General features: G+C 38.4%; 2 long non-coding RNA genes across 2 annotated transcripts in view; one reads left to right on the forward strand and one right to left on the reverse strand.

The window, feature by feature from the left end:
- LOC311440298 overlaps positions 1-27,096 on the forward strand; it is a 169,868-nt gene that overhangs the window by 19,336 nt on the left and 123,436 nt on the right. The window lies entirely within an intron of this gene.
- On the reverse strand, positions 4,449-5,719 carry LOC311440297. Its single transcript, XR_014695318.1, has 2 exons — positions 5,582-5,719; positions 4,449-4,894 (listed from the first exon to the last, which is right to left on the reverse strand). It is a non-coding gene; the product is annotated as an uncharacterized lncRNA (long non-coding RNA).

Consider the following 27,096-nt stretch of genomic DNA (forward strand, 5'->3'; position numbering starts at 1 on the left):
AATCTTGTGTGAAACACTGTCCGCCCCTGTTGAGTTCACTATAAAAGTTAGGCTTTTCGGGCAATGAAATGGAGCAAAATGGAGCATGATCTGACTCTACTGGTGTCTGTCGTGCTTTTGGCCATGCTTCCTGCAACAGTTACCTAAGCTTTCCTGTATCCTCAGCATTGTTTTGAAAGCATATTTTCTGTATCTGAGCTTGAAAAAGTGATTAGTGAGTTGCTGTACAATAAGTAGGTGGCAAATACAGAAACTCATCTCAAACAATACAAGTCTGGATAGACCCCACAATTAATTGGGACTTTATTGCCATCTACCCACCTCCTACACTGGAAAAGGCTCCTGTCCTTGTAGCTGAACCATCAGACAAGATGGATGCGTGTCGATGCCTCTCCAGTGCACAGCTGGGTGCCCTAGTGCACATCCATTATCATCAGTGGTTGAAACTAATATGAAAATAAATTCAAACATGCTTAATTATCAGCAATTATCAGTAGCTGACTTTCTGTGTCTTAAAACTACTGGTGCAGGTGAATGCAAGCACTCTATGTTTCTGAAGTGGATCTTTCTAGAACTCTCTTTCTTAGATCAAATACAAAGCATTTAGCTGGATATCAGGTTCTTAGTATTCATACAGTTATTCCATGCCTTCTGTATACTCAGTACCCTGTGCTAATTCAGCACCCTTTAAATATAATAAGGTTACCTCCAAGATTTTTCCTTATTATATGGATGTGACTTCAGTAGACTTTTAAGAATAACAGGATAGTTACTGTCACTGTCTTGTTTATGCCACAGAATTATTCTGAATACTTCTTTACACTCTTTCTGTGCTTTGGCTGATGCCTACATTTATAGGGAAATACTGACATTTAGCAATATATCTTGCACCCTGGCACATTTAATTAGTATGTCAAACTTGTGTTTGTACTTCTGTTTCTATTTCTAAAAGCAGAAGCACTTTGCTCATAGTTTGGTGTCAGAATGCATGAAACCTCCTTGGCATAATGTGAATTAGAACCAGCAGCAAAATGAATGAATGATTAGCATTGGGCATGGATCCAGTGTTTGACATTCCACTCATTAGAAAGTCTACTCTAATTAACGTAATTGGAATCTACTGGGTGTGCCATTGATGGATTTTCTTGTCACCACAATTTTGTTTTATGTTCCATCAAACTCATTGGTGAAAACATGATGTATGCTGAGATTACCTTGTAAAGACACAGTTCTTCAGAAGAATCTGCAAATTACAGCCTCTTGCTGCCACAAAGGGACTTAATGAAGTCAATGGGAGACAGGGTGCATGCTAGTGAACCCCTATGCATGATAATTATTTCTTGTAGTCTGTATGGGTTATACATAATAGACATAACTTTGCATTTATCTAGCACCTGGGGATTTCAAATGATCTCCTAAACACTAAGGAATCAATTGAGACACTTTTCCTGATGTTAATAGCACCTTTTAATACAAGAGGTCACTGAAGTACTCAATAAACTCATTGGGGTCACTCGATTCATTGTCAGATTCTGGCTATAATTAAGTGAGTCTTGTAACAACATTACTACAATTAAAATGATATCCATTTTCAGACTGATATATAGGGAAGCTGATACCATTACCATACAATTAATAATTAAGAAAACCAGAATGAACCAAAGACTGTTGAATGAAAACTAGCTCTGGAAGTTATCACCTGAATTGCTAGCACTACAAATTTTCTGGAAGGTCTTTGTCTGTTTATCTATAGTCCTGACACAAACTTCTCAGCTGCAATGAGACATTTCACAAAGAACTTTTGCTTTTCAACTTAAAGTGCACACCTGTGCTTATTTGCTGTCTTCTCTGTGTACATATGCATGTTTCATTGGATCAGGGCTTTCATAATAGTGGGCAAATAATCTATTCTTGGTCTGGAAAATAGCATTGATATTAACTGTAAATGTAAGGTTTGATTTCCATTACACTTTTCTGGTCTAAGTTGTAAAATTTGGTAAACAGAATGAAAGAAGACATACTTTAAGTTTTCAAATAATTAAACAAGTGGAAGGAAAATTTATCTGATAGGGGAAGATATATAGACAAAACTAAGACTCAACATAACATAAAATCTGTGGTCATACTTGGAATGAACCACATATCCCCAGAGAAGTTTAAAGAATACATGTGGCAAGAAAAATACTATTAAGTCATGAATAATGGGCTTTAATAGATATAATGATAAAAATTAAATTCTACAAAAAGGTATTGTTTATAGTTATCTGCTGAAAGATTAAAAAGATTTAACATTTCATTTACATAATGTTTTTTTCTTACAGCTTTCTAAAAAAGATCTATAAAATGTGCTGCTTTTTTTCAGAAATTTCATGAGAACAAAAATACTCTCTTCATCAGGTGTTTTTGTTATTAATACACAACTGTAGAAAATTTTATCAAAACTGAGTTCTGTAAAACTAATTTGCATTTATTTAAAATCAAGTGAAGATTACAGATGTTGTGATGAGTGAGAAAAGTTAGAGCAGTATACAAAGATGCTACTAGAAAATTAGCTAGGAGGTTCTACTGACCTCTGTGATTTATAAGCTCCTCTTTGAGAACAAATGAATTAAAAATAAGAATTGCAACAATCATTTTAAAATATGATTAGCTAAAATTAAAAAGAGTCTCTACTGTAATCTTGTTACAAATATATAAAAAAAAAAAAACAAACAACAAAAAAACACGCAACTACTTATGTAGTGCCTGCCTCTATAATTCCTAAAGGATTTCAATTTAAATGAATATGAAAAAGTCTTCTCAATAAAACAAAACAACAACAAAACACACTTCTCAATCTTTTGATCACACTGAAGTGTGTTCATGTCTAAAGAAGTTTATGGTAACAGGTTCACTGCTATATTAGAGAATGACTGTGATTAGAGTCTGAAATTAGTTTTGCTAGAAAGTTAAAATTTTGGTGAACTCAAGTGAGAAAATCAAAACTAAATTAAAGGCAAACAGACAAAGCATTTTTTCAATAGTTTTTATGTTCTTCTAAACATATAGTGAATTGGCAAGAATGCTCAAATTGATGAGGAAATGAGTTACACTCTTGTGATAAATATAGATTTAATGACTTCTTATGTTGGTGGTTTGGTGTCTCAACAAAAAGAAGACATTAATAGATTTCATTCGTCAAAGTTCATGCTTTTAAGCTCCAGTAAAAATGAGGAACTTAAGCTTTCATATGCATCTTGCTTCTTCCTGTTCTAACTCTCAAATCTTTTACCTCTCTGAAGATCTGTAACAATAAGCTATCTGAGGCAATTGAGAAGATAGACCAAAAAAAAAACAACACACACACACACAAAAAAAAAAAACAACACAAAAAAAGACATAGCGCATACATTGATCTGGAAATGTAAATCCAGAAAATTATATTAATATATAAAATCACTTTGTTCTAAAAAGTCATTTTCTGACTCTATACTAGGAGACTAAATAGAAAGAAAAATCATAAAAAAGCAACACAAGTTGATCTTAAATAAAGGAGCCAATTAAGATAATTACCCACCAAAAGTACTTTCATTTTAAAAGTCTCTATCTGTGTGTCTCTCTGGAAGTCTGCAACTTCTGAACTTAAATGTGTTTTGCAATCTGTTTGTATGTTTTTTAGTTGGAACATATTTGTAAGGAGCACAAAGTTGCTTTTTCTCTTTAATTTTCTGAGTAATGTGTGAATTACAAAAGAATCCTAGATCTGGATCAACTGAAGATTCATTGTGATGGCCTGCTTCATGGCATAAAGAGTCTTTCACATTTTTTGAAGTTTCTGAAGACCTCCTTGGAAGCATTTCCTTAGTAGGTTCATGTTCTTTCTGGGCTGAAGAAAAGGATGCCCATTTAACTTGAGCTACTGAGCCAACAGAGTCACCCTCTGCGTGGGTGACTCCTCCTTCTCAGGAAAGACACCTCATTTTGCAGTACCTGAAATACCATACTAGGTATTTTGAGCAGACATTTGGATCTACCAGTGTACAAATATTGAACAGCAGATAGTGAGACATAGAAAAGCATGGCATGACACGTGGAAAACATTTAAAATTCAGGAATTGTCCTGAATCTTGCTGAAAGTACATTAGAAATAGTATCTGAATGTGGATTTTTTTTTTTAATTAATTAATTAATTAATTAATTAATTTTAGCTAATGTAACTGTTAGAGAGAGATTTTCTTTTTATTTGAGTTACAATTTCAGGACAGAAGGTGTCTAGACAATGGCATTCATCACCCAAGCACCAAGGTCAGTAGGGTTTAGCTGTGTCTTGACCAAAAGGAATTTGTTAGACCACTTGTTAAATGTTAGCTTTTCCATGTAGAGCTGGGAATCTCAGTACCTTAAAGTGTACAAAAGCAACCAATCTAACTGATTAAGCAATGACTAGAAATAGCCTGAGAAGTTCCAAGTGCAATAAGGGACTACATTCTTTATTGATAGTTCCGCATAGATTACATTTTCCTGTTTGTACTCAGAAACACAAAGAAAAATAACAGAACATCATCTAGCAATTTATATAATGTATAAATACATGTATAATTGCATATAAATCTTAGTATGGCAGGTCATAGTCTATATATTAATAAAGGGGATTTCTTTTAGTAGAATAGTCCTAGGAAAGACATCATGTTCCCTTAAGGTCTATCATTCTTACATCATGATTCATACATAGTGATTCAACTATTACCTATAAGGACAATTTCTTTTAAAAGTAACCTTCTGTTAACTTGTTAAATATAGTGATTAAACTATACGTAAAAATTTCTAACCATGATTCATTGAACACATACCTGCTGTCCAGTCCTGCAGTCTAATTTCTCTTGCTTGTTAGCAAACCACACCGAGTACAATTTATCTTGACATTTTATATACATAGAAACAACAATAAAAGTATGAAAGTTAGTCTTTTTTTACAGCATTTCAAAAACTCTTTCTCTACTCATCTTTCTCCTCCCATCCACCCAAAACAGAAACAAACATTTATTTAAAGATTCATAGAAAACTGATTTCAAAGTACTCTAACCCAGAATTCAGAAGTTAGCCTTGAGCAGTGGCAGGGATTTAAGTAAGTTGGTATACTCCATCACTGAAGAACACCGTTTCACTTTGCCAGCACCTCATTCTGATCTCAAAAATTCAGGCTTAACTGCACTGTAATTTTTGATTTGTATTAGAGTTATAAGATCTGCTACAATCTGAATCTACATACATTTAAAACTTATTTTGTAACCAAACTGCCATGCAAATTGAACCATTTCTTTTCCCAGGCATCATAAATGCAATTTCTTCTGCCTTTAAGTTTTTTTTTTTTTTTTTTAGGACCTGACTAGTAACCATTTTTTTTCAGTCTTTAACATTTTTTACGTTAATGTATTCCAATTTAATTTACTGTTGATAATAAAGTCTGTAATAATATAATGTGTTACATTTTACATACTTAATCACAATTTAATACACTTTTAACCTCTTGGTCAAATATTGTGCAGTTGCAATAAGGCTTTTTGATAAGGCTCTTTGTGCCATTGTTTGGGAGACTACCTGCCTCACTTTCCGAGGCGATCGGCTCCGGGGCAGACGCGTTCTGCAGCTGAGCGGGGGTTCGGACAGGCAGGGCTAATTTTTCCGGCACCGAGCCCACTCGAGGGAGCCGCCAGGACCAGGCAGCTCTCGCAAGGAAGGTGAACGAACAGAGAAGGAGGCGTAGGCGGAGCCAACAGGGAGGGATGGGCAAACAGGGAGTGGTGCGTCAGAAGGGAGTGGTGCGGCAGTTAGCGCGGCAGTTCGCGCAGGCAGGGCGAGTAGAAGCGCTCCTCGCTGCCCATACGAACACCTCCTCTAACGGAGGTCTACCGCTAGCTCAGCTGCAATGGTGTACACCAGGCACAGTGTGATCTCCAGGAAGTCTGTGCACACCCAGACCGACTGCCTGCTCAAAACTGTGGCAGTTCAGGTCTCCGGGTGCAAGGAGTGCCTGAACCTGTTCCTACCACCTGCGGGGGGCAAAGAGACTGTGTGCGTGAGGTGCAAGCAGGTGGATGACCTGGTCCATGTCGTGGCAGAACTCAAGGAGGAGGTTGAGGGATATCAGGGAGTGTGAGTGTGAGATAGACTTGTGGAGCGACTCCCTGCATGGCCTGAAGGACAGGTGCTGGGGTGAGACACCCCAAATGGGGGTGGACTCCCTGCCCTGTTGCTGTTGGGCAGAGGCAGGGGACCTAGGAGTTGAGGAGGAATGGAGACAGGTGTGGGTAGTTAGGGTCTGGCGGCCGGAAGATATCACGCTGTGTGGAAAAATGGAGCCCCTCCCTTGATGGACAGTAGTGTGTGGTCTGTGACGTAAGCAAGCGGAAGTGACGTGGGTCTCGGCTATAGAACACCATGTGACTCGACAATAAATGCCATTTGCCATCCACCACATTGGTGTCTGTGAGCCGATGGACCGAGCGGCCTGGGGTTGGTCGTCGTGCCGTTCCTGAACCAGGTTGCCACTGCCCCCTGCAGGCAACAGACAGGTCCCTGCTCAACATCGCAGGCGATGCCCTCCCCCACTGGTCCCACCTTCCCAGGTGCCCTTAAACGAACAGGTTTGAGGCCTTGGAGCTTGAGAGACCAGTAGGTGAGGAAGAGGTAGAAAGTCTACCCAGGAGGATGCCTAGGACGAGGAAGTTGACTCTATGCCTCAGGACTGCTTCCACCAAGACAGAAAGAAGGGTGATTGTTGTGGACGATACCCTTCTCAGGGGAACAGAGGGACCTATTTGTTGGCCTGACCCTACCCGTAGGGAAGTCTGCTGCCTCCCTGGGGCCAGTCAGGGACATTGCCAGAAAGCTTCCCAGCCTGGTTCACCCCTCTGACTATTATCCTCTTTTAATAGTCCAGGCTGGCAGTGATGACATTGAAGAGAGAAGCCTGAAGACTATCAAATGGGACTTTTAGGGGACTGGGACGGTTAGTGGATGGAGCGGGAGTACAGGTGGTGTTTTTGTCCATCCCTACGGTGGCAGGGAGGGGTACAGAGAGGACATGGAAAGCCCACCTGATAAACATGTGGCTCAGAGGCTGGTGCCAACATAGAAATTTTTTTTTTTTGACCATGAGATGCTTTACTCAGCACTTGGCCTGATGGCCGCAGACAGGTCCTCTCTCTAAGGGGAAAACAGATCCTGGGCCAGGAGCTGGCGGGGCTCATTGAGAGGGCTTTAAACTAGGTAAGAAGGGGGACAGGGCTGAAACAAGGCTTGTTAGAGCTGTGCCAGGGGGAACAATGGCAAGACTGGGAGAGAAGGCAATGGCCCAACTGAAGTGCATCTACACTAATGCACGCAGTATGGGTAACAAACAGGAGGAGCTGGAAGACATCGTGAGGCAGGCAGGCTACGACTTGGTTGCCATCACGGAAATGTGGTGGGACCACTCTCATGACTGGAGTACTGCAATGTCTGGCTATAGGCTCTTCAGAAGGGACAGGCAGCATGGAAGGGGTGGTGGTGTGGCTCTCTATCAGAGAGAGTTTTGATGTCACGGAACTTGAGGCTGGGAATGATAAGGTTGAGTCCCTATGAGTTAGGATCAGCGGGAAGGCCAACAAGGGAAGCATCCTGGTGGCGGCCTGTTATAGACCGCAGAACCAGGATGAGGAGACTGATGACGAGTTCTACAGGCAGCTGACAAAAGCGAGGAAGAAGACCGGCCTGGCTGAACAGGGAATTGTGGCTTGAGCTTAGCAGGAAAAAGAGGGTTTACAATCTTTGGAAAAGAGGGCGGGCCACTCGGGCGGACTATAAGGATGTTGTGAGGCAGTGCAGGGGCAAAATTAGAAAGGCCAAAGCTCATCTGGAGCTCAATCTGGTGACTGCCGTCAAAGACAACAAAAAATGTTTTTACGAATACATTAATGCAAAATGGAGGACTAAGGAGAATCTCCAGCCTTTACTGGATGCGGGGGGAAACTTAGTTACAAAAGAGGAGGAAAAGGTGGAGGTGCTCAATGCCTTCTTTGCCTCAGTCTTTAGCGGCAAAACCAGTTGCTCTCTGGATACCCAGTACCCTGAACTGGTGGAAGGGGATGGGGAGCAGAATGTGGCCCTCACTATCCATGAGGGAATGGTTGGCAACCTGCTATGGCACTTGGATGTACGCAAGTTGATGGGGCCAGATGGGATCCACCCGAGGATACTGAGAGAACTGGCAGAGGAGCTGGCCAAGCCACTTACCATCATTTATCAACAGTCCTGGCTATCGGGGGAGGTCCCAGTTGACTGGCTGCTAGCAAACGTGACACCCATCTACAAGAAGGGCCGGAGGGCAGACCCAGAAAACTATAGGCCTGTCAGTTTGACCTCAGTGCCAGGGAAACTCATGGAGCAGATTATCTTGAGTGTCATCACACGACACTTAAAGGGCAAGCAGGCGATTACGCCCAGTTAGCATGGGTTTATGAAAGGCAGGTCCTGCTTGACGAACCTGATCTCCTTCTATGAGAAAATGACATGCTTGGTGAATGAGGGAAAGGCTGTGGATGTGGTCTACCTTGACTTCAGCAAGGCTTTTGACACCATTTCTCACAGCATTCTCCTCAAGAAACTGTCTGCTCATGGCTTGGACTGGCATATGCTTCATTGGGTTAAAAGCTGGCTGAATAGCAGGGCCCAAAGAGTCGTGGTGAATGGAGTCAAATCCAGCTGGAGGCCGGTCACTAGTGGTGTTCCGCAGGGCTCGGTACTGAGGCCAGTCCTCTTTAATATCTTTATCGATGATCTGCATGAGGGGATCGAGTGCACCCTCAGTAAGTTCACAGATGACACCAAGTTAGGTGTGTGTATTGATCTGCTCGAGGGTAGGAAGGCTCTCCAGGAGGATCTGGATAGGCTGGTGTATTGGGTTTACGTGGCAAGGTTTTGGTAGCAGGGAGCCATAGGGGTGGTTTCTGTGAGAAAGATCTAGAAGCTGCCCCATGTTTGGGAAGGGCCCCATTGTTTTCCAGATCTGAGCCAATAAGTGATGTTGTTTTGCGCCTCTGTGAGAGCATATTTAAGACAGGGAAAAAAACTCTGCGCCAGACAGCAGCCGGGAGTGAGAAACAGCCTTGCAGGTGCCAAGGTCAGTGTAGAAGGAGGGGGAGAGGTGCTCCAGGTGCCAGAGCAGAAGTCCCCTGCGGCCTGTGGTGAGGACCATGGTGAAGCAGGATGTCCCCCTGCAGCCCATGGAGTGCCCCTGCACCGCTCGGGGGGAGGAGGTGGAAGAGGGTGGATGGGGGGGAAGGTGCTTTTGTTTTTTTTTTCCTTTGTTTTCTCACTTCTCTCGCTTGTTAGTAATAGGCAATAAATCTTACTATCTCCTTATGCCGAGTCTGTTTTACCCGTTACAATAATTACTGAGTGATTTTCTCATCCTTGTCTCAACCCTTGAGCCCTTTTCACATATTTTCTCCCCATTCCTCTTTGAGGAGGGGGACTGAGAGAGCGGCTGTGGTGGAGCTCGGCTGCCCACTCAAGCGGAACCACGACAGCTGGACCGATGCGCTGAGGTCAACTGTATGAAGTTCAACCAAGGCCAAGTGCCAGGTCCTGCACCTGGGGTGCAATAACAAAAGCAGAGCTACAGGCTGGGAGATGAGTGGTTGGAAGGCTGCCAGGTGGAGAAGGACCTGGGAGTATTGGTGGATAGTCGGCTGAATATGAGCCAGCAATGTGCTCAGGTGGCCAAGAAGGCCAACAGCATCCTGGCTTGCATAAGAAGCAGCGTGGCCAGCAGGTCTAGGGAAGTGATTATCCCCCTGTACTTGGCTCTGGTGAGACCACACCTTGAGTACTGTGTTCAGTTTTGGGCCCCTCGCTACAAGAAGGACATGGAGGTGCTTGAAAGAGTCCAGAGAAGGGTGACAAAGCTGGTGAGGGGTCTGGAGAACAAGATGTTGAACTTAGCGATGTGGTTTAGTGGAAGACTTGTTAGTGTTAGGTCAGAGGTTGGACTTCATTTATCTTGAGGTCTCTTCCAACCTAAACAATTCTGTGATTCTGCACTGCTAAATAGAGTGTAGAAGGAAATCTGAAGGCAAGGTGAACTATCCTTGTTCTGCAGAAGGTAAAGTGGAAACATCTCAGTGGAAGCTCAACTCATTTTAGCCATGCAGAACTCACTTTAGTGATGCAGAATGGTGACCATGCATCTCTTTTTTTTTTTTTTTTTTTTTTTTTTTTTTTGTGTGTGTGTGTGTGTAGAATATGTGAAATTAAATGTGTAGACTTACACCCAGAAGTAGTAGTAGCACGTTGTCTTCCAAACTATTCTAGAAGGTAATTTATTCCAGGTTCAAACAAACAGCTGATTAAACAGTTCCTGGCTTGTTGATATGGGGGTGGGGAGGGAGGGGAAAGCACTTTATTACAGTTTATTGCATTCATTTATCCTTATGTGTTTTGTTGTTGCTTTTTTTTTTTTTTTTTTTTTTTTTTTCCTCCCCAGGCTAAGTATATATGATTGTGGATGGGAAATTTTTGCCTTTTTATATAAAAATTGGATGAAAAACTGCTTCAAAATGCTATTCTTAACTGCAAATGAAATGTCACTGACTGGTTGAATTCTTGTCTGTACGTCTTTGCCCATCAGACTTTGAACTTTGTTCCTAAGCAGTTTAACGTAACTTGCTGTCATTAAAACAACACTTCTTATTAAATCTCTGTGTAGGAAGAACCACTTGTACAGCAGAAGTTGTATGTTGTGCAGCATATGAAGAATTCTTGTGGAAAGTTCTGTTTATCTCATCAGGGTGAAATTATATCTGTGTGGACACCATGTACAGTAGTTATATAGATATATATGCAGTATCATATTGCATATTATAATGCACTTTACAATTTGCCCAGAATTTTAAAAACAATTTTCAACAGTAATTTTCAACTGCCAACAAAAACATGGTACTATAGTTTTGGTATTAGCATTATTTTGTTATTTCAGTTTTTTATTCTCTTAATAATGAGAAAAAAATAACAATATTGATTTTGGATGTAACCATGAAAGAATTATGATTAAGAATTACTGAAGTCTTTTGTCCCTGCAAGGTCCTTATAGCTTTCCTGGAATTTTGAACTGGTATACTTTGTATACTTTGGTATACTCACAAATCATTAATATAAGCCAGCAGTAAATCATGGGTTGGCACAGTGCCCACCAAGATCAAGCCACTGCTTTCTAGTGAATTAGAACCCAGCTCTTTATACCAGAGGTACACACATTTACGAAGGAATTAGATGTGAAACAATTTTTTGTTTACTGTGTGTTTTTTTTTTTTTTTTTATATGGCTAGCTTTGAACTAGGTAAAGGTAGTTACTTGTGGAATCAGAGAAAAAAAAAACAACACACTAAATAGACCTGTAAGGTGCAGTCAACAGCAAGAACAATTTGCTGAGATTAATTTGAACCACAGTCTCAAAGCTACCTTAACTCATCATTGGGAGTTATAACATATGTAAATCACTATGTGTAGGCACACAGGACCATATATTTCATGCGCATGGCCTCAGAACACAACAAAGGACCAAATCCAGTTGGAGAAGTGAGACTAGATCTCTTAATAACATGATGAAATATTGAAAGTAAAGTACTGGAATGAGACAGGGAAAAATCACACTTTCTAAAATTCTTGGAAAAATGTTAATACATTGCCTATTGTATTCTAGTCATTACCAGCAATTTCTTACTCATAGTTTGTGATTTTTGCCACAGTTGTAATTATTGCCATGTTCTTGTAGTTAGAAAGAATTAACTCAAGCAATTTGTGACTAGTGATAATCTACAAAAAGCAGTCCTGGAAGACTAGAATTCCATATGAGCTTCACAGGTTTCCAGTTATATTCCTCTTAAATTAGTTATGCATGTTCTGCAAGGCTGTCCTGTTCCTTCTGTGTAGATAACAACCTACAATGGTCCTAACTGACAGAAATATTTTGGATTCTCAATGGGAAAGTAACCTCTGATGTTTAAATCCATTACTTGTTTCCATTTCACTCTCATTTCATAAAAGGAATATGCTCCTGGTGATAGGTGTTTACTCACAGAATAAATATTTTATTTAGGAGTGAAAATTCCCCTGTACAGCCTGTATTATACAGTGTCTGGGATACTTCTAATTTCCTGAAGCCAGAGAGGGAAGACTAAGGGACAGGTTTCACAGAGTGTGTTTCAGTTCATCCACACTACACCAGCTGTCACTGTACCCAGCATGACAAATAGCCATGGTGTGGCTATCAGGCTACAGGATGTGTGTGCAGGACACCAGTAGCCTTTGCCAGAAACTTAACAATGCTGCATTTTCAGAACTGACAAAACAGGCTTCTATTTTGGTGCCAGTATTACTAAACTTTGAAATTAAGTATACTAAGCCCACATGTGGTTAAGTGGTCAAGTCAATGGAACTACACCTGCTTATACCACCTTTGAGTTTGGCACAGTATAATTGCTCCAAATATTATTGTAAAACCATGCTTTAATGTATATGCCCAAAGATGGATGTATACAGATATAGGCTCCTTGGGTGGCTGATAGAAGGGGCCTTCTTTAAGTGCTACAGGCATTTCATATACAAATATTTTCCATCGTTTTCCTCCTCAGATGGAATAATATTGCTGCAGCCAATATAAACATGTGAACTCACCAGTAAGTGGCAAAATGGGGACTGAGATGTGAAAAAAAAAAAAAAATATGGCTCCAGCAATGAAATACTGGATTTTTTGCCTCAGATAAAACAGATACACAGTGCTGAAAATGGCTCACTGCTTATAAACTTTAGGAAGACTGAACTGTTTTTTTGTTTTTGTTTTTTTTTTGTATCCTAGATTTTGTACCACCTCATAACTATTATGAGGCAAACATCAGACAAGCAGACTACAACTACAGGTGGGATAGCAAAGTACGGAGTTCAGTTTGCTTCTTTCCAGTTTGCTTTTATTTCCTGACAGCTCTGAAGCCTGTTCTTTCTTTGCAGTCTCCTTCCAGGTATTTGGTACCAGAAGTTCCTGGGGGCAGTGTCACTGGGTGCTGAGAGCCCTTTTGGCAATGCTGCACTCTTTTGGCATCCTCTTTGGCTGCAGCTCTGGATACATCAAGCTCCATGTAATCAAATTCTGTGTATTTCAGCTATATGAGGGAGCAGTAAAGTGCATGTTCCAGTTTGTTCTTTCAGCTGGATAGTTTAACTGTGACTCACTCTTTCTTCATCTATACCGCAAAATAAGAAGGGAAGCAACAGGAATACTAGGTATGTAGTCAGGTCAGTAGTTTGGTTATAATATAGATGAACAGATCCAGTACTCATGCAGACCATTAATGTTTCATTGCTCTAGTTTGGTTGGAATTGAAGAACATTCATCAGAAATGGCTTTTAACTTGTTTCAGAAATAGTGTAGGTGATGAGATGAAGGGATTCCAAATGGAGTGCACTGTATATCAAATGAAGAATACCAGATTAGCCAGGGAGATGCCATCTCTGTATTTTAGTACATTCATACACAAATATCTAAAAGCATGATCAAACATCGCTCTCTATGGGTACCTCAAGGGAGGTTGTAGTGAGGTGGGGGTTGGCCTGTTCTCCCACGTGCCTGGTGACAGGACGAGGGGGAATGGGCTTAAGTTGAGCCAGGGGAGTTTTAGGTTAGATGTTAGGAAGAACTTCTTCACTGAAAGGGTTGTGAGGCACTGGAACAGGCTGCCCAGGGAAGTGGTGGAGTCACCATCCCTGGAAGTCTTCAAAAGACGTTTAGATGTAGAGCTTAGGGAAATGGTTTAGTGGGGACTGTTAGCGTTAGGTCAGAGGTTGGACTCGATGACCTTGAGGTCTCTTCCAACCTGGAAAATTCTGTGATTCTGTGTGTAAATACACCACCATGAGAAAAATGATGCTTGGAGAAGCACAGCACATTGCTGTATCATCTTTACATCTGTTTCAATGATTTGGAGGTCTTATGGTACTTAAGTTAATTAAAGTGTAAATAAATGAAGGGGAGCTCCAAGGAAAAGGGTTATCAAAAGAAAGGATACAATAAAATGTAAGTTGATGATATGTATTATATTGCTGAAAATGAATTCAAAACTCTTAGCTATGAAAGTGTGAAATGTGAAGCTCAGAAAGGAATAAATGGGATATTGGGAACATTTAGAAGATTTTTGGAAACCTTAAAAAATAGTGAGTAAAGATGACATCATTCTGCAAAGCTGGAATACATGACTGTCTGACTTAATTTTCCTAGAAAGCATGGTTTAAAGTGCGCTTCTGACTATACCAAATGAATAAACCTATTACTACTAAAAGTACACAAATAATGATAATAATAATTCAAAAAAAAACCCAACAAACAACTAGGCAATGATTATTGAGGGATTCCTTGCCATCATCACACATTAATAAATGACAGTCCGTAATTGTAAAACATACTTAGTCTGTGTTCTAGACTAGTATTCAAGATGTTAAAAAGCAACAATAACACAAAATAGGAATTTGGAGAGTGAATAGCCTATTTTGATAGATTGATTGAAATAAACTTTGGAGTAAAAAGTCATTTTTAGTTAATGTCAGTTTGAAAGAGAGGAAAGGTAATGAGGTTGTCTAAAGTGCTTGTAGGAAGAATTTGTCTGGCAGTTCAGAGTGAAATTGTTCAAGCTAATAAAAAATATTGAGAGCTAAGACTGCAAAAGAGTTTAGCAAAGCAGAAGATGTATCTGCTCTAGACCTTGCCATGAACATTAGTATTCAGCACTACTGGTCTATATGAGACGGTGATAAATCAGACAAGATTTGGAAAAGTCTCTGGAATCTCTGTGTGAATCTCTGAGAATATAAAGCAGTGCTGGTCCCACAAGGCGAAACAAATGCTGAGAGGGAGAATACGCTACAGGATGTGAGGAAAAGATATATATTGAACACAAAGTCTTAGAAACTCAATCTTACATTTTTTATTTAAAGCCAATGAACTATTTTTAAGAAAGCTAATAATATAAAAGGAAGGCAGAAGAAACTTTCTATCTTAATCTTTCCAACGTTTTCTTAATCATTTGTATGTTTGAAAGAGACAGAAAATAAAAGCTAGGTCCACAAGAATTAAGTATTACCAGCAGTTAGCCTTTGCAATGCAGCAGCCTTACCTTGTCTGGCAGAGCTTGTACCAGCCCATGACACTCAGGAAATTTTCTTTGCTTTACCTGACTTCCTTTTAATACACAGCAGCTGCTCTAAAAGAAGTATTAACATCATTAAAAATGACTTAATAGGCTCAAGTATTGCATTCCCATCAGCAATATCCATGGGTGGTCCCATTTGTTGTCTTCCCAGCTCTCTGTCATCAGCTGAAGAAGAGATGAGGCTTTCACTGATACCAGGATGAGTTCTTCCTGAGGCAGCAAGAGAAACTGAGGATCCTGCTTGCCTGATGTGTGCTGTTTTCTCCACTTGCGTCCAGACAGCCAGATAGCTTATAAGTGACACTGCCAAATTAGATATACTGAGAAGTGTTAACCTCAAGCTGAAAGTTTCAATAGCTATGACATTTAATGTAGATTTTGTTGATGTGTGTTAGATGTCAAATAAAATATCTGATTAAGTTTCAAGGAGGGTGGAATCAACCATATTACTATCAACCATATATGAGATGGAGAAGATAAACTGAAGACATTATATGAGAGGACTGCTTCTCTTGTGAGAATAGCTATGGGCACTTCAATAAAAAGTCTTAGTTTCATTATTGGATGTAACTGAATATCAGAATAGATTCTAATATGCTGTAATATGAGCATTTCTGAATTATTTGATGTTATGGCAGAGAAATAAATGTATTTTTCCTTGCACTTTTATTGTCTGGTCAGCAAAATCCTGCTGCTAACAAGTGGGGAAAAATTGGGCATACTCCAGTTTCCAATAGAATGTCATTGCACGTTGATGATACTTCGTAATTTTTTTTTTTTTTTTTATATATAGGAAAGATCTGAGAGAAAATATTGGATGCAATTAAGGGACCTGCTTATCTTTCTTGGCAATTTATTAGATGTTCCAAATGGAAATATTTCCTCCGACTCAGTCTGTGAATAAAAGTATTCCAATTACAGGATGCCAGTTACATATCAACAACAAAAGTGCATAGTAATGAGCATGATGAATAAATAGGAAATTTATCTTTTTTTTTTTTTCTTTTTTTTTTTTTTTAAGTTCTGTAAGTATAAATAGAATTTTGGCTCAAAGGAAGAGGTTCAATGATCAGTAGTATAATAAAATTCTCTGTGTATGTCTTACTTAAAAGGTGTTTGGTTTCACATCACCTATTCAAACAAACAAACAAAATCCCCAAATGCTGTGAAAAGCAGACCAGATTTCTTTAAGTAGAAAGCAAAATATGCACTTCTACTTCAGTATTGTTATAGCATTAGAATCAGAATCATAGAATATCCTGAGTTGGAAGGGACCCATAAGGATTATCAAGTCCAACTCCTGGTACCGCACGGGTCTACCCAAAAGTTTAGACCACGTGACTAAGAGCACAGTCCAATTGCTTTTTAAATTCAGACAGGCTTGGTGCAGTGACTACATCCCTGGGGAACCTGTTCCAGTGTGCAACCACCCTCAGAGTGAAGAACCTTTTCCTGATGTCCAGCCTAAACTTCCCCTGCCTCAGCTTAACACTGTTCCCATGGGTCCTATCACTGGTGTTTACGGAGAACAGGCCAGCTACCTCTCCACTCCCCTTCGCAAGGAAGTTATAGACTGCAATGAGGTCATGTGGTGGTTTTACTGTGCTGGGCAGCTAAACCCCACAACCGCTCTCTCACTCCCCCTACTTTAGATGAGGAGGGGGAGAAGTAAAGCAAAGAACAACTCACGGGTTGAGATAAGGATAATTTAATTAAAGGGAAATAATTATAATAATTAAATAAAGACTACCATGAACTAAACAATTTAACTAAGGGGAAATAAAAAGGGAAAGGGGAAAAGGGAGGGGGAAAAGGAAAATAAAAAGAAGGGAGGAAAACAAACAAACAAAATAAATGAAGGCTATATGGAAGTGCAGAGGAAAGAAATTACTCTCTACTTCCCACAAATGAGCGATGATTGACCACGTCCTTGAAGCAAGGCCTCAACGCATGCAGCCAGTGTTTGAGAGGAGGACTGATGTTTTCTCAACGAGAGCCCACCCCCCTCCCCTCTTCTTCCTGTTTCCACCTTTTATTGCTGAGTGTGACATCACATGGTATGGAATATCCCTTTGATTGGTTTAGGTCAGCTGCCCTAGTGATGTTTCTCTCCTCACTGTTTGCCCACCCCCTAGGAGGGTTAGAGAAAGGCCCAATGCTGTGCCACTGCTGCTCAGCAGTAGACACAACACTGGTGTGATAACACTGCTGTTCCAGCTACAAGTACAGAGTACGGCACTGTATGGGCTGCTGCCGGGAAAGTTAACATTCCAGCCAGACCCAGTACAGGTCTCCCCTCAGCCTCCTCTTGTCCATGCTGAACAGGCCCAGTGACCTCAGCCACTCGTCATATGTCTTCCCCTCTAGGCCCTTCACCATCTTCGTCGCCCTCCTCTGGACATATTGAGAAGCTTGATTCAAGTAATCCATTGTGCTGGGGATGTAAAGAGACACTTGAGATTAAAGAAAAGAATAACCATGAAGAACAAAAATAAAAATAATCTTCAGGAGATAACAGAATATGTATGTGTTTCTCAGTTTAAGGTATTCTGAGAATGTTGTCACTAAAAAGTGAGGACTGATAGACAATATGTATTTTCATAGTTGTGTTCTAATCAGGACCAAAGAGAAATAGAAAAGAATACAGAATTAGTTTAAAACAAAACAAAACAAATCTATCAATCAAACAAACAAGCAAAAACAACACATTTTTACTTTCTAGTAAAGGCAGTTTTTTTCTGCACCTAGGGTGGAAACCAGCCAAATTCAACAGGCTATATAACCACCAAAGTGACAATGTGTATTATGAGTAGTTTGGTTAAAATAAGAAGTGATCTGAGCCTTTAGCCAGCCTTCAAACCAAATTGAACTCAAACCTTTGACATTTCAGCTACACTGTCTCCTGCCTCATCCTACATTTCTCATGGTATAGTAGCGAGTTGAAGTGCCCTGAGATCTGATATTCAAAAAGGGCAGCAATAGGCACCTTGCCACTTCCTGCTAGACTATGGATTTGTCAGAGAAAGAAAGTTAGAGCTGTGTGGAGGAGGCATTTTCTCCTTCAAGGCAAATATTGTTGGTAAGGAGAGGGAAGGCCCTTTCTCCATGATGCATGATAACCTCCAAGGAGAGCATTGATGGTAGATGATTTTCAAACTTCCCTGAAAGAATGTTGCTATGCCCTAAAGATAGAATGACACCATGCTCACCCCAAATTCACAGAAAGTTCATTTAGTTTGCATGTGTTAAACCTCATAAAGATTCCACTAACAAAAATACCAATATATTTTCTATATTCAATTAGTTCCCACTGGAAGAAAATCAGCAAAATATTGCACAATTATTTCTCTCTGGATTAAAAACATCCAGTCACTAAATTTACTACCAAAGTAAAAGCAAGATATTTTCAATTGGATCTAATACAACAGAATCAGATCTGCAGCTTGCACTAATGTATCTTTTTAAGCTCATGAGAAGTATTGACTGAAAGGATACCAGGTATTCTGTGATTAAAGGTGTATTAGTCATTTACTGAAGATTATTGAATGATTCAAGATGAATTGTCTGTTTATATCATTGATGCCAGTATGATTAATTCAAATCTCCTGCTAGGTTTAAGAGGACAGAATTAGAGATATAACTACAAGAACCCTCTTGATCCACAGTTAGTATGTCAATAGCTGTTGCATCCTTTAGCTAAATGAGTGTGGAAATGTTGTGCGGAAAATTAAAGTACTTCGGTAATTTCTGGGTTCTTAACCCCCCAATACTAGAATTTATATAAATTGTTAAAGATGTATCATATGAGAAGGCTGTAATATTTGTGATAAACACACATCTTTTTTTTCTAAGCAGAATTCTCCATACTGACCTCGAAATAATAAGGATCTTATATACTAACACAAAATCATGAGGTTGCTTGGATGAGAAAAAGGAAAACTTTATCTATATATGACTAAGAGATTTGTGTTTTGACATTGACAACAATAATTTAATCTTAAAGCTAGCAGAACATCAGCACACACGCACAGGGGGACAGCTAGAAACTCAAGGTAGATCTGTGAGAAGCATCCATACTTATGTGTTGATTAACTTCAGTCTACTTTTTATATTTTTTTTCTTATTTCCTGAATCAGAATTTTACAATACAGTGGCAGAAGTATGTGACAGGAAGTCAAAATCTGAATTCTGCTTCTATTAATTATCAATGTTCTTATACAACTTAAGACAAATGGTTTAACAATAAAAGTGTTTCTTTTCTGTATCCTCTAACATGAAGAGTGATGCACAAAAATAAATTGCTGATACTTGTAAACGATTTTGAAACTTCAGCAAGGAGTCCTTATAGAAGTATAAAGTATTGGTGGCAGTGTGAAAAATTAAGCAGAGAGTCACATTCCTAGTGAAGTGGCAAAACTGCTGATGTTGAAAAACTCTTTTTTTTTTTTTTTTTTTTTTTTTTTTTTTGGTGGGCTTTAGGCTCATTAGAAGAATAAATTATAGTCTTATTATAAAAACAATTTAAGCTTATGGACATTGCATTGTACCTAAATTGCAATGTTTTCATGCAGAAAGTTCAGCTTTCTTAGTGACTTAAGAAATCAAAATTAAGTCAAAAACATGTTTGTCTACTGAAAGTGGTGTCTTGTATGTCATGATACTGTTACTGCTACTCCACATTTTCTTGAGGATTACAGTTGTACTTTTTTTTTCTTTTTTTTTTTTTTTCCTGAAATGCAGTTATTAATAATTTTCATTTATTGTCAAAATGAGTATTGATTTACTTCTGAAATTTAGTTTATTTCACATTAGTGCTAGCATCAAAAAAGATAACAGGATGCTATTGACATTACTGAAAACCAAATGTAGGATTATGCCCACTTATTATCTTGAGCAGCCATGCAAGCTAAGCTTCAACTAGTACTACACAGGGAATAATATTCATATATTAAATCTGACACGCCATCCAGATACCACAGAAGGAAAGTCACTTTAGTCTGATTTCCTAAAGAATAGCAGCCTATGTGATCACAGTATCTTTCTGCATATACTTTTTCATCTTACACCCCCAAATTTACTATGTGATCCACCAGGAAGAAAGAAAGATCTTTTCTGGTTTTGTTCTTTGCTTTTCTAACAAGAATACTCAAACCAGTAAGAGATGGCTTTAGTAACTGAGGTGCTCAAGGCACCTTTTTCTCATATCTTGTTTCAGCTCTCCTTGTAGATACAAATATAACTACTGCTCTATTTCTCTGACACTTATAGTAACTTAGGACTATTATGGGAAATTAATAATATTTTAAATATTAATATTTAAGACACTGTAGAGACAAGGTACAAAACTACACTGAGGAGATCTTTGCTGACATAAACTCACATGGTGAAGAAAAAGAATATGGTTGCCAGGGTTTGTGTTTTACCATCACATTCCAAAAATCACCACCATAATTAGGATAAATTGTACTGCAATAATTAGCATGACAGAAATTTCTCTTTCCTCTAGCAGTCTCAGAGAGCAAGGAAACATTTGTGCATTGTGTGTTGTAAAATAGAATATTAGCAAATTAATTTTCTTTACAGAACTATAACCCAAAAAATCTACCTAGTACAGACTTAGGATCAATATTTAGAACTAAAAGCAAATTGACTCCTGGCATCAGTTCAATATTTTAATATTGTAATGTAAGAGATAAATAACAGAGTTGTTTCAGCTTGTTTATTAGTATGTGTTCTGATTTCAGTGAAATCAGCTTTCTCTTAGCATTTTTTTTTTTTCTGATACAAAACTGTTGTTCAGTGTGCAATGCAGAGGGTCAACTTAAATTAAATACATAGGACATGTGACAAGTGCTCTGTATTTCACCCAGTGTTTCAAGAGAGATGAAGCTCTCTTATGCTAAGCCCTGAATTTTGAACTGAAGACAAAAACTCCTATTACTATGCACCACTCTGGCATAATTTCTGCTCTACTAATATTCTTGTGAAGCATTTTATAGTGACAGGAATGTATCACAGGGGTCAGCACTGTGGTTATCTTGAGCTCACTCAAATGACTCCTGGGTGTATGTATATGAGAAAAGAGCTTTCCAAAAGGTTCTCTTGAAATTATTTTTTAAAGGGATATAATTTTACTATTTAATTATATTAAACACACAAAAATGTCACATAGAATTTACTGTTATCAATATGTGCAGTAAATCTTCTCATATTCTCAGTTAATCATTTGTATATTTTAGGAAATGAATTTAATCAAATGTTCATTAGCAATAATAATTAATTATAGCGAAGTTCATCAGACAACATATATGTGTTGCCAAATGATCACCATGATGTTCTTTTGACAGGGTTGTTAGAGCACAAATGTTCATGCATTTTGATGAAGACATTTCACCAGCACATGACACAGTCGCTAAAAATCTACATTTACAGCTCTACAACTAAAGATGCGATATTATTTAAATATATTTTAATTGTATTAATTTTAAGTTTTTGAATTAAAGTGCATATCTGAATACTATATAGATTATGTGGTAGTGAAAATTTGGTTATTTTCAATGGTTATGTTAAAAATTTGGTTATTTTCTATTTCTAAACATTTCCTGCAAATTGTACACAGAGAATTAATTTGTTTATAAATCTATCAGTTAATTAAAAATCACTCCTTTTCAGAAAGTCTGCATATTTTACCAGAAGTGGCATGACATGAAACTCTTGCTGCCTGGAAGAGTAGAATGACTTTGTAGTTAGGGCATATGGCTTGGGGGAAGAATATTCAGTTACTTTGCCATAGGTTTCCTGTGACTTTGGGTAGCTCATCTTATCTGGCTATTGTTCATTCCTTTATTAATAAAATAGGAATAACAGCTTCCTTTCTGAAATATTATTTGCTTTATCCATTTACATTTGGGGGTGGGGTGGAGGGTGGGGTTAGGAAATATCATTCTGTTTTTCTCCAAGGCTTAACAAAATGAGGCCATGTTCTTGGTTGAAGCTTTTAGATACTGCTATGCTATATAGTAATAACATAATTATTATTGCTCTGACAAAACCATTAATTTAATTGCTCTTTATGATTCTTGAAAGCACTGCTGGCTTCTGAGCATTCTGTGCTCAAATAAGGCTGATGAAAACAGAACAGAAAGTTCAAAATAAATCCCTGCTAAAACAGCAAGTAGTTTCTCTTCTTCCCTTTCTCTGTTGTTTAATTTATTTCCATACATTTCTGGGTGAATGTTTCATGTGTACAGACAAAGCCTTGGTTATCTTCAAGCTATTAAAGAATATTTCTCAATTCTGTATCAGAATTTGTCAATGATATTGGAGTATAGTGACAGTAGATAATTAATGCAGCTGCCAAAAATGTGCATGAGTAATTAGTGGCAGCTAATAACCTGAGAGACAGCAGAACAGTTTTGTTGGACCTTTTTCAGAAACAAATGAGAGATGAACATCTCCTTGAGACACCATAAATAAAGGTTCCAGAAAGAGAGGTAGGTCCACCCCAGGTTGTCTGTACCAAAAATTACCAGAAGACAGGAAAGAACTGGGCATCTCCATGGGTTCATAACCAAAGTGCTTGGTCTTAGTTGGGTTCATCTGATTTTTTTGAGTCAACCTCTGTACGACTTGGAGCTGGGAAACCCCACATAGCAAATTTGCCTGCAATATTCATTGAAACCCAGCCAAAGAAAGCCAAGTTTACTTAGCTTAAACCTGTACTGCTCCTTCACAGTATAGTGACAGGTTCATCTGTACTTAAACTCTGGCACTGTTAGAATTGGAAACTTAATATATGAGTTTCCCTTAGCTCACCTCCCAGAGGCAAAGATACATCATGGCATCATGGCTTTTCAGTGAACATTTTGTTGTATTAGAAAACGTTGCAGTACCTAGACACAACATGGAAAAATCAGGCTAGGGAGAGTTCTTTGGCTCTATGTTTTCTTGCTTTTGTTGATATGAGTCAGAGTAATTAACTGAGTGTAATTTTTTTTTTTTTTTGAGATGTTTTACAGTTCAATGATGTTTTTCATCTTGTAGTCAGTGTACTGGAGCGCCAGCCAAGAATAACAATTAGCTACTTAGCCTGTCCAGTTCTTATTGGAACTGGAGTGTTAGATCAGTCTTTCAAACAGTGGTGACAACATCTCTATTAAAGTCCAGGCCTGGTTCAGTAAAAAGGGTCATAGGCATCTGCATAAGGTCATCTTGCTAAGTCTTTTCCTTTTTATCACACTTCTTGTATCATCCCACTGTCAACATTGAGAAAGCAAATGGACTTCAGGTGCGCTCTCAGGAAATCTGCCCACCTTCACTCACCACAGACATAGCATGTGAGGAGAAATATCTAATTTTTAAAAAGTCCAAATGAAAATTCATGCTCAGGATTTTAGAGAAGTGCCAGTCATTGATTTAAAATGATCTCAGAGAAAAACCTATAGTTCTAGAACTTTCAAAAAGGGTGGATAATACTCACAAATTGGAGTTCTTTTCAGGTTATCAGACAGAAATCTGTTCTCTCACTCTGGCACAGGAATTTAACACTGATAACTCTTGTTAATTGCTATCATCTTTCATAGGGATTTTTCTGTCAGCATGTGTTGTGTAGCAACTGTATAGATCAACTGCATTTCTAGTCTGAAACAGTAAAACAAGACAAATGTTAATTCTTTTCAAATGATTTTACTTTGTATTTAAAACTTTGGGAAGAGAGAAAAGAAAATCAAGTGACCAGGAAGGAAAGTGAAATTGTAGATCTGTGTTCTTCTAAATTGCAATGGCAGGTATGAACATTTGCGTTAGGCAGAGTCTTCCTTTTATCCTGTTCTACAGAGTCTGGTAGAGGAAGCACCTTGTGCTGTAATTGAGATTCAGCTATCTCAGCTGCAGCCTAGTTAACTCAGCTTTCCAAAAACAAAAACAAACAAGCAAACAAAAAATATGCAGGACTAAAAGCAAAATGATTACTTGGTTTATTGGGTCTCATCCTGTTTGACAAGTAAAAGTTCATAAATTTTGCAGAGCAAAACCAGTTAAATGTAGCTGTACATCACTTCTGGCTGAAGACAACCTACTCTACTCCCTCTGAGAAAGAAGCCCTGTGTTGCTGAGTAACTCTTTTGATGTGTTTTAGGAGAATCTGGTTGCCAGTTACTGGCTGAAGATAATGATCAGCTACATTTTCACTTGTTCCTCTTTCACATCCCTGAAGTTTCTAGTTTGTCCAATTACCAGCCTTTGCCCTCGCCCCCATAGGCAGAGGATAAAGAAGCAGCCCTTCCACTGGGGAATTAACACTTAAGTCACCAATTTTTCAGGCTTCATCTTGGATGGATGTAGGTTATTAAAAAGGGATGTTTCCTTCCCACCTTTGTTCTGATTATAGAAATCTCACATTTGATCACCGAGCATCCTAGTGGGAAAATCTTTCAGTCTCATGTTAGAGGGCAGGTAAAACAAAATGGGAAGAGAGAAAAAAAATAAAGTAGACTGCAGAATAAAGGACTAATCAATGAGTAAACCTTACTGTGCTTCAAATCTGCATGTATTCCCCAAATTATCAAATTACCTTTTTTTTTTTTTTTTTATTTTTTAATGTTTTCTCCATGTGTTTTTGAAGGAAAAGTCAAATTTTTCATTTATTTATTTAAAATAGGTAACTTATTTGTGGAAGGAAACATTTGCAAGTAGGGATGAGAAATTATACATAGCTCAGCAACCTATTATACTCACAACCTATTAGCACAGACTGAACAAAAAATTTCTGGCATGGGCTTCTTTCACTTAAACTGAGGTTATAAGAATAAACTTCAATACTCTAAACCATTTTTTACATGTGATACAAGGTGATGTCAGCAGATACCAAGTGCTGTTTTGTGTTGGTGATGCATAAAAAATTGTAAGTGCTTGGTACCTTTTGAAAATTATCCCAATCTCCTTAGGTAGTGTGTTCTAGGAAGATCACCCTTCTAGAAACAGTGGGTTATATGTTACCAATGCTTCTGGAAGTATTTCAGATCTATTTGTGAGCTGGAGTTTTTTGAGGGTAATTCAAGACTATTATTTTTTGCAATGATAGAACTTGTAAAAAGCTCTCTGCTTTTAACAAATGAGTTAAACTCTTAATGAATATTGCAGTAATGAATCCATAGAGAAGGACATGTCTTATTTATATTGTTACCAAATTAAGAGCATCATCAAAAAAGCAGTTAAACAAGGTATGTTAAAACTACAATTATTATCATCAATCACTTCCATATGATGGCAAATATATAGAGCATAAAGAAACCCTCATAAGCTATAGAGACAGACCTCACAAAGACAGGTGCTGATAATGAAAGGTATGCTAAGATTATTTTTCAAAGAAAACATGATAGGAATTTCTGTGAGAAAATAAGTTTTATGGGGGGATTAGAAGGTGATAAAAGGTGGGTGTGGGGAGAACATGAATTGGTTCATTGTAACTTCAAAAAGGGGTATTAAGAATGTAATAAAGAATGCAGTAACAAACAGGAATGAAGAAAGAATAGAAAAAAATAGAAATGAAACTGACAAGACAGTTTTATTGTATGATTTATAATGAAGTTTTGTGGGACCTCAAACAGGAAATGATCTTGAATTTGATGTTGTTAAAAAAATAAAAAGGAAATTGATAAAATGATTCAAGGTGTGATTTGATATAATTGAAGAAAAATAGCTGGAGATAATTTTATCAGTGGTGTTTTAGACAGACACTCCCAGGAACAGGGAGATAGGAGGACAGAGAAAGCTGTTGGAGAAGGTTTTATTAAGTTATGTCAGTCAAGATGAGAGAACACAGGATAACAGGATAAGAGGACCAAGTTTTTAGCAGCTGACATTCTGAGATGAGAGTGAGGGCCACTGATACTGGCAAGACAAAATGCCAAAATTAGTTCAGACAATTTATTGCAGTCTCCACAAGGTCTAAGCTTTATTTATTTATTTATTTATTTATTTATTTTTTTCTTCAGTATTTCATCTAGAAAGAGAGTTCAATGCATTCGTTAATGTATAGATAATGAAAATGGTGTGTTCCTTAGAATGGCTTTGTAGGAATGTATAAATGTGCAAAAGGAATGTGCATCAGATCACTCTTTCCCTTGAGAAAGAAGAATTTAGTGAATAGCACAGGAGCAAATCCCAAATCCCATGTAGCAGGCTTAATCTTCCAGGTTTTCTTTCTTCCTCCCATTCCCCCCCCACCCCCCCTTTTTTTTTTCCCTACATGGAGTAGGAAAGAAAATAAATATATACTCACTTGAGTTAGTAACATCAGGTTTTGAGTCAAGTTCCTTCTACCCTTCTTATTAATTTGAGCTACTTAGGCTCACAAGGAGGCTAGAATAATGGTCATGGATTCAAAGAAGAGAGAACTTCATACCATGTTATTTTATAATGCATATTTTCTTTCATAATCACAGTGAAATATAGGAAATAAAAGGGTTGAACTAGGTCTTATGAGTCATAATCACAGTGCAGAGCTGCCTACACATGTGCAGAGCTTGTAGTTTTAAAACTTATGATTTCACCTCTAAGGTTTTAGGTCACATAGATGATTTTCCTTTTTCTGTGTTGAAAACGTGCGCTTGTGTAATGCAGAGGCTTGTGAAAAGTGCCAGAATGGCATTCCTGGAGGGCAAAAGTAGGTCAGTTCTGTACAGAAAGAACAACTGGGGAAGCAATCTCAAAGTCTCTCCTGCGCTGCTGGTATTTTCCAGTTTGAGGAGGACCTAATGCCTTCGAGGACAACCTGCAGAGGTCCCAAAGGAATTTTGCATAGCCATTCTGGCCTCCTGCTGAGGCTGTAGGGGTGGCAACATGGGGCTGGGGGGAACCCTGCACTGCAGATGCCTGTGCT

Source organism: Aythya ferina, assembly GCF_964211825.1.
Source record: "Aythya ferina genome assembly, chromosome: 8".
Lineage (NCBI taxonomy): Eukaryota > Metazoa > Chordata > Aves > Anseriformes > Anatidae > Aythya > Aythya ferina.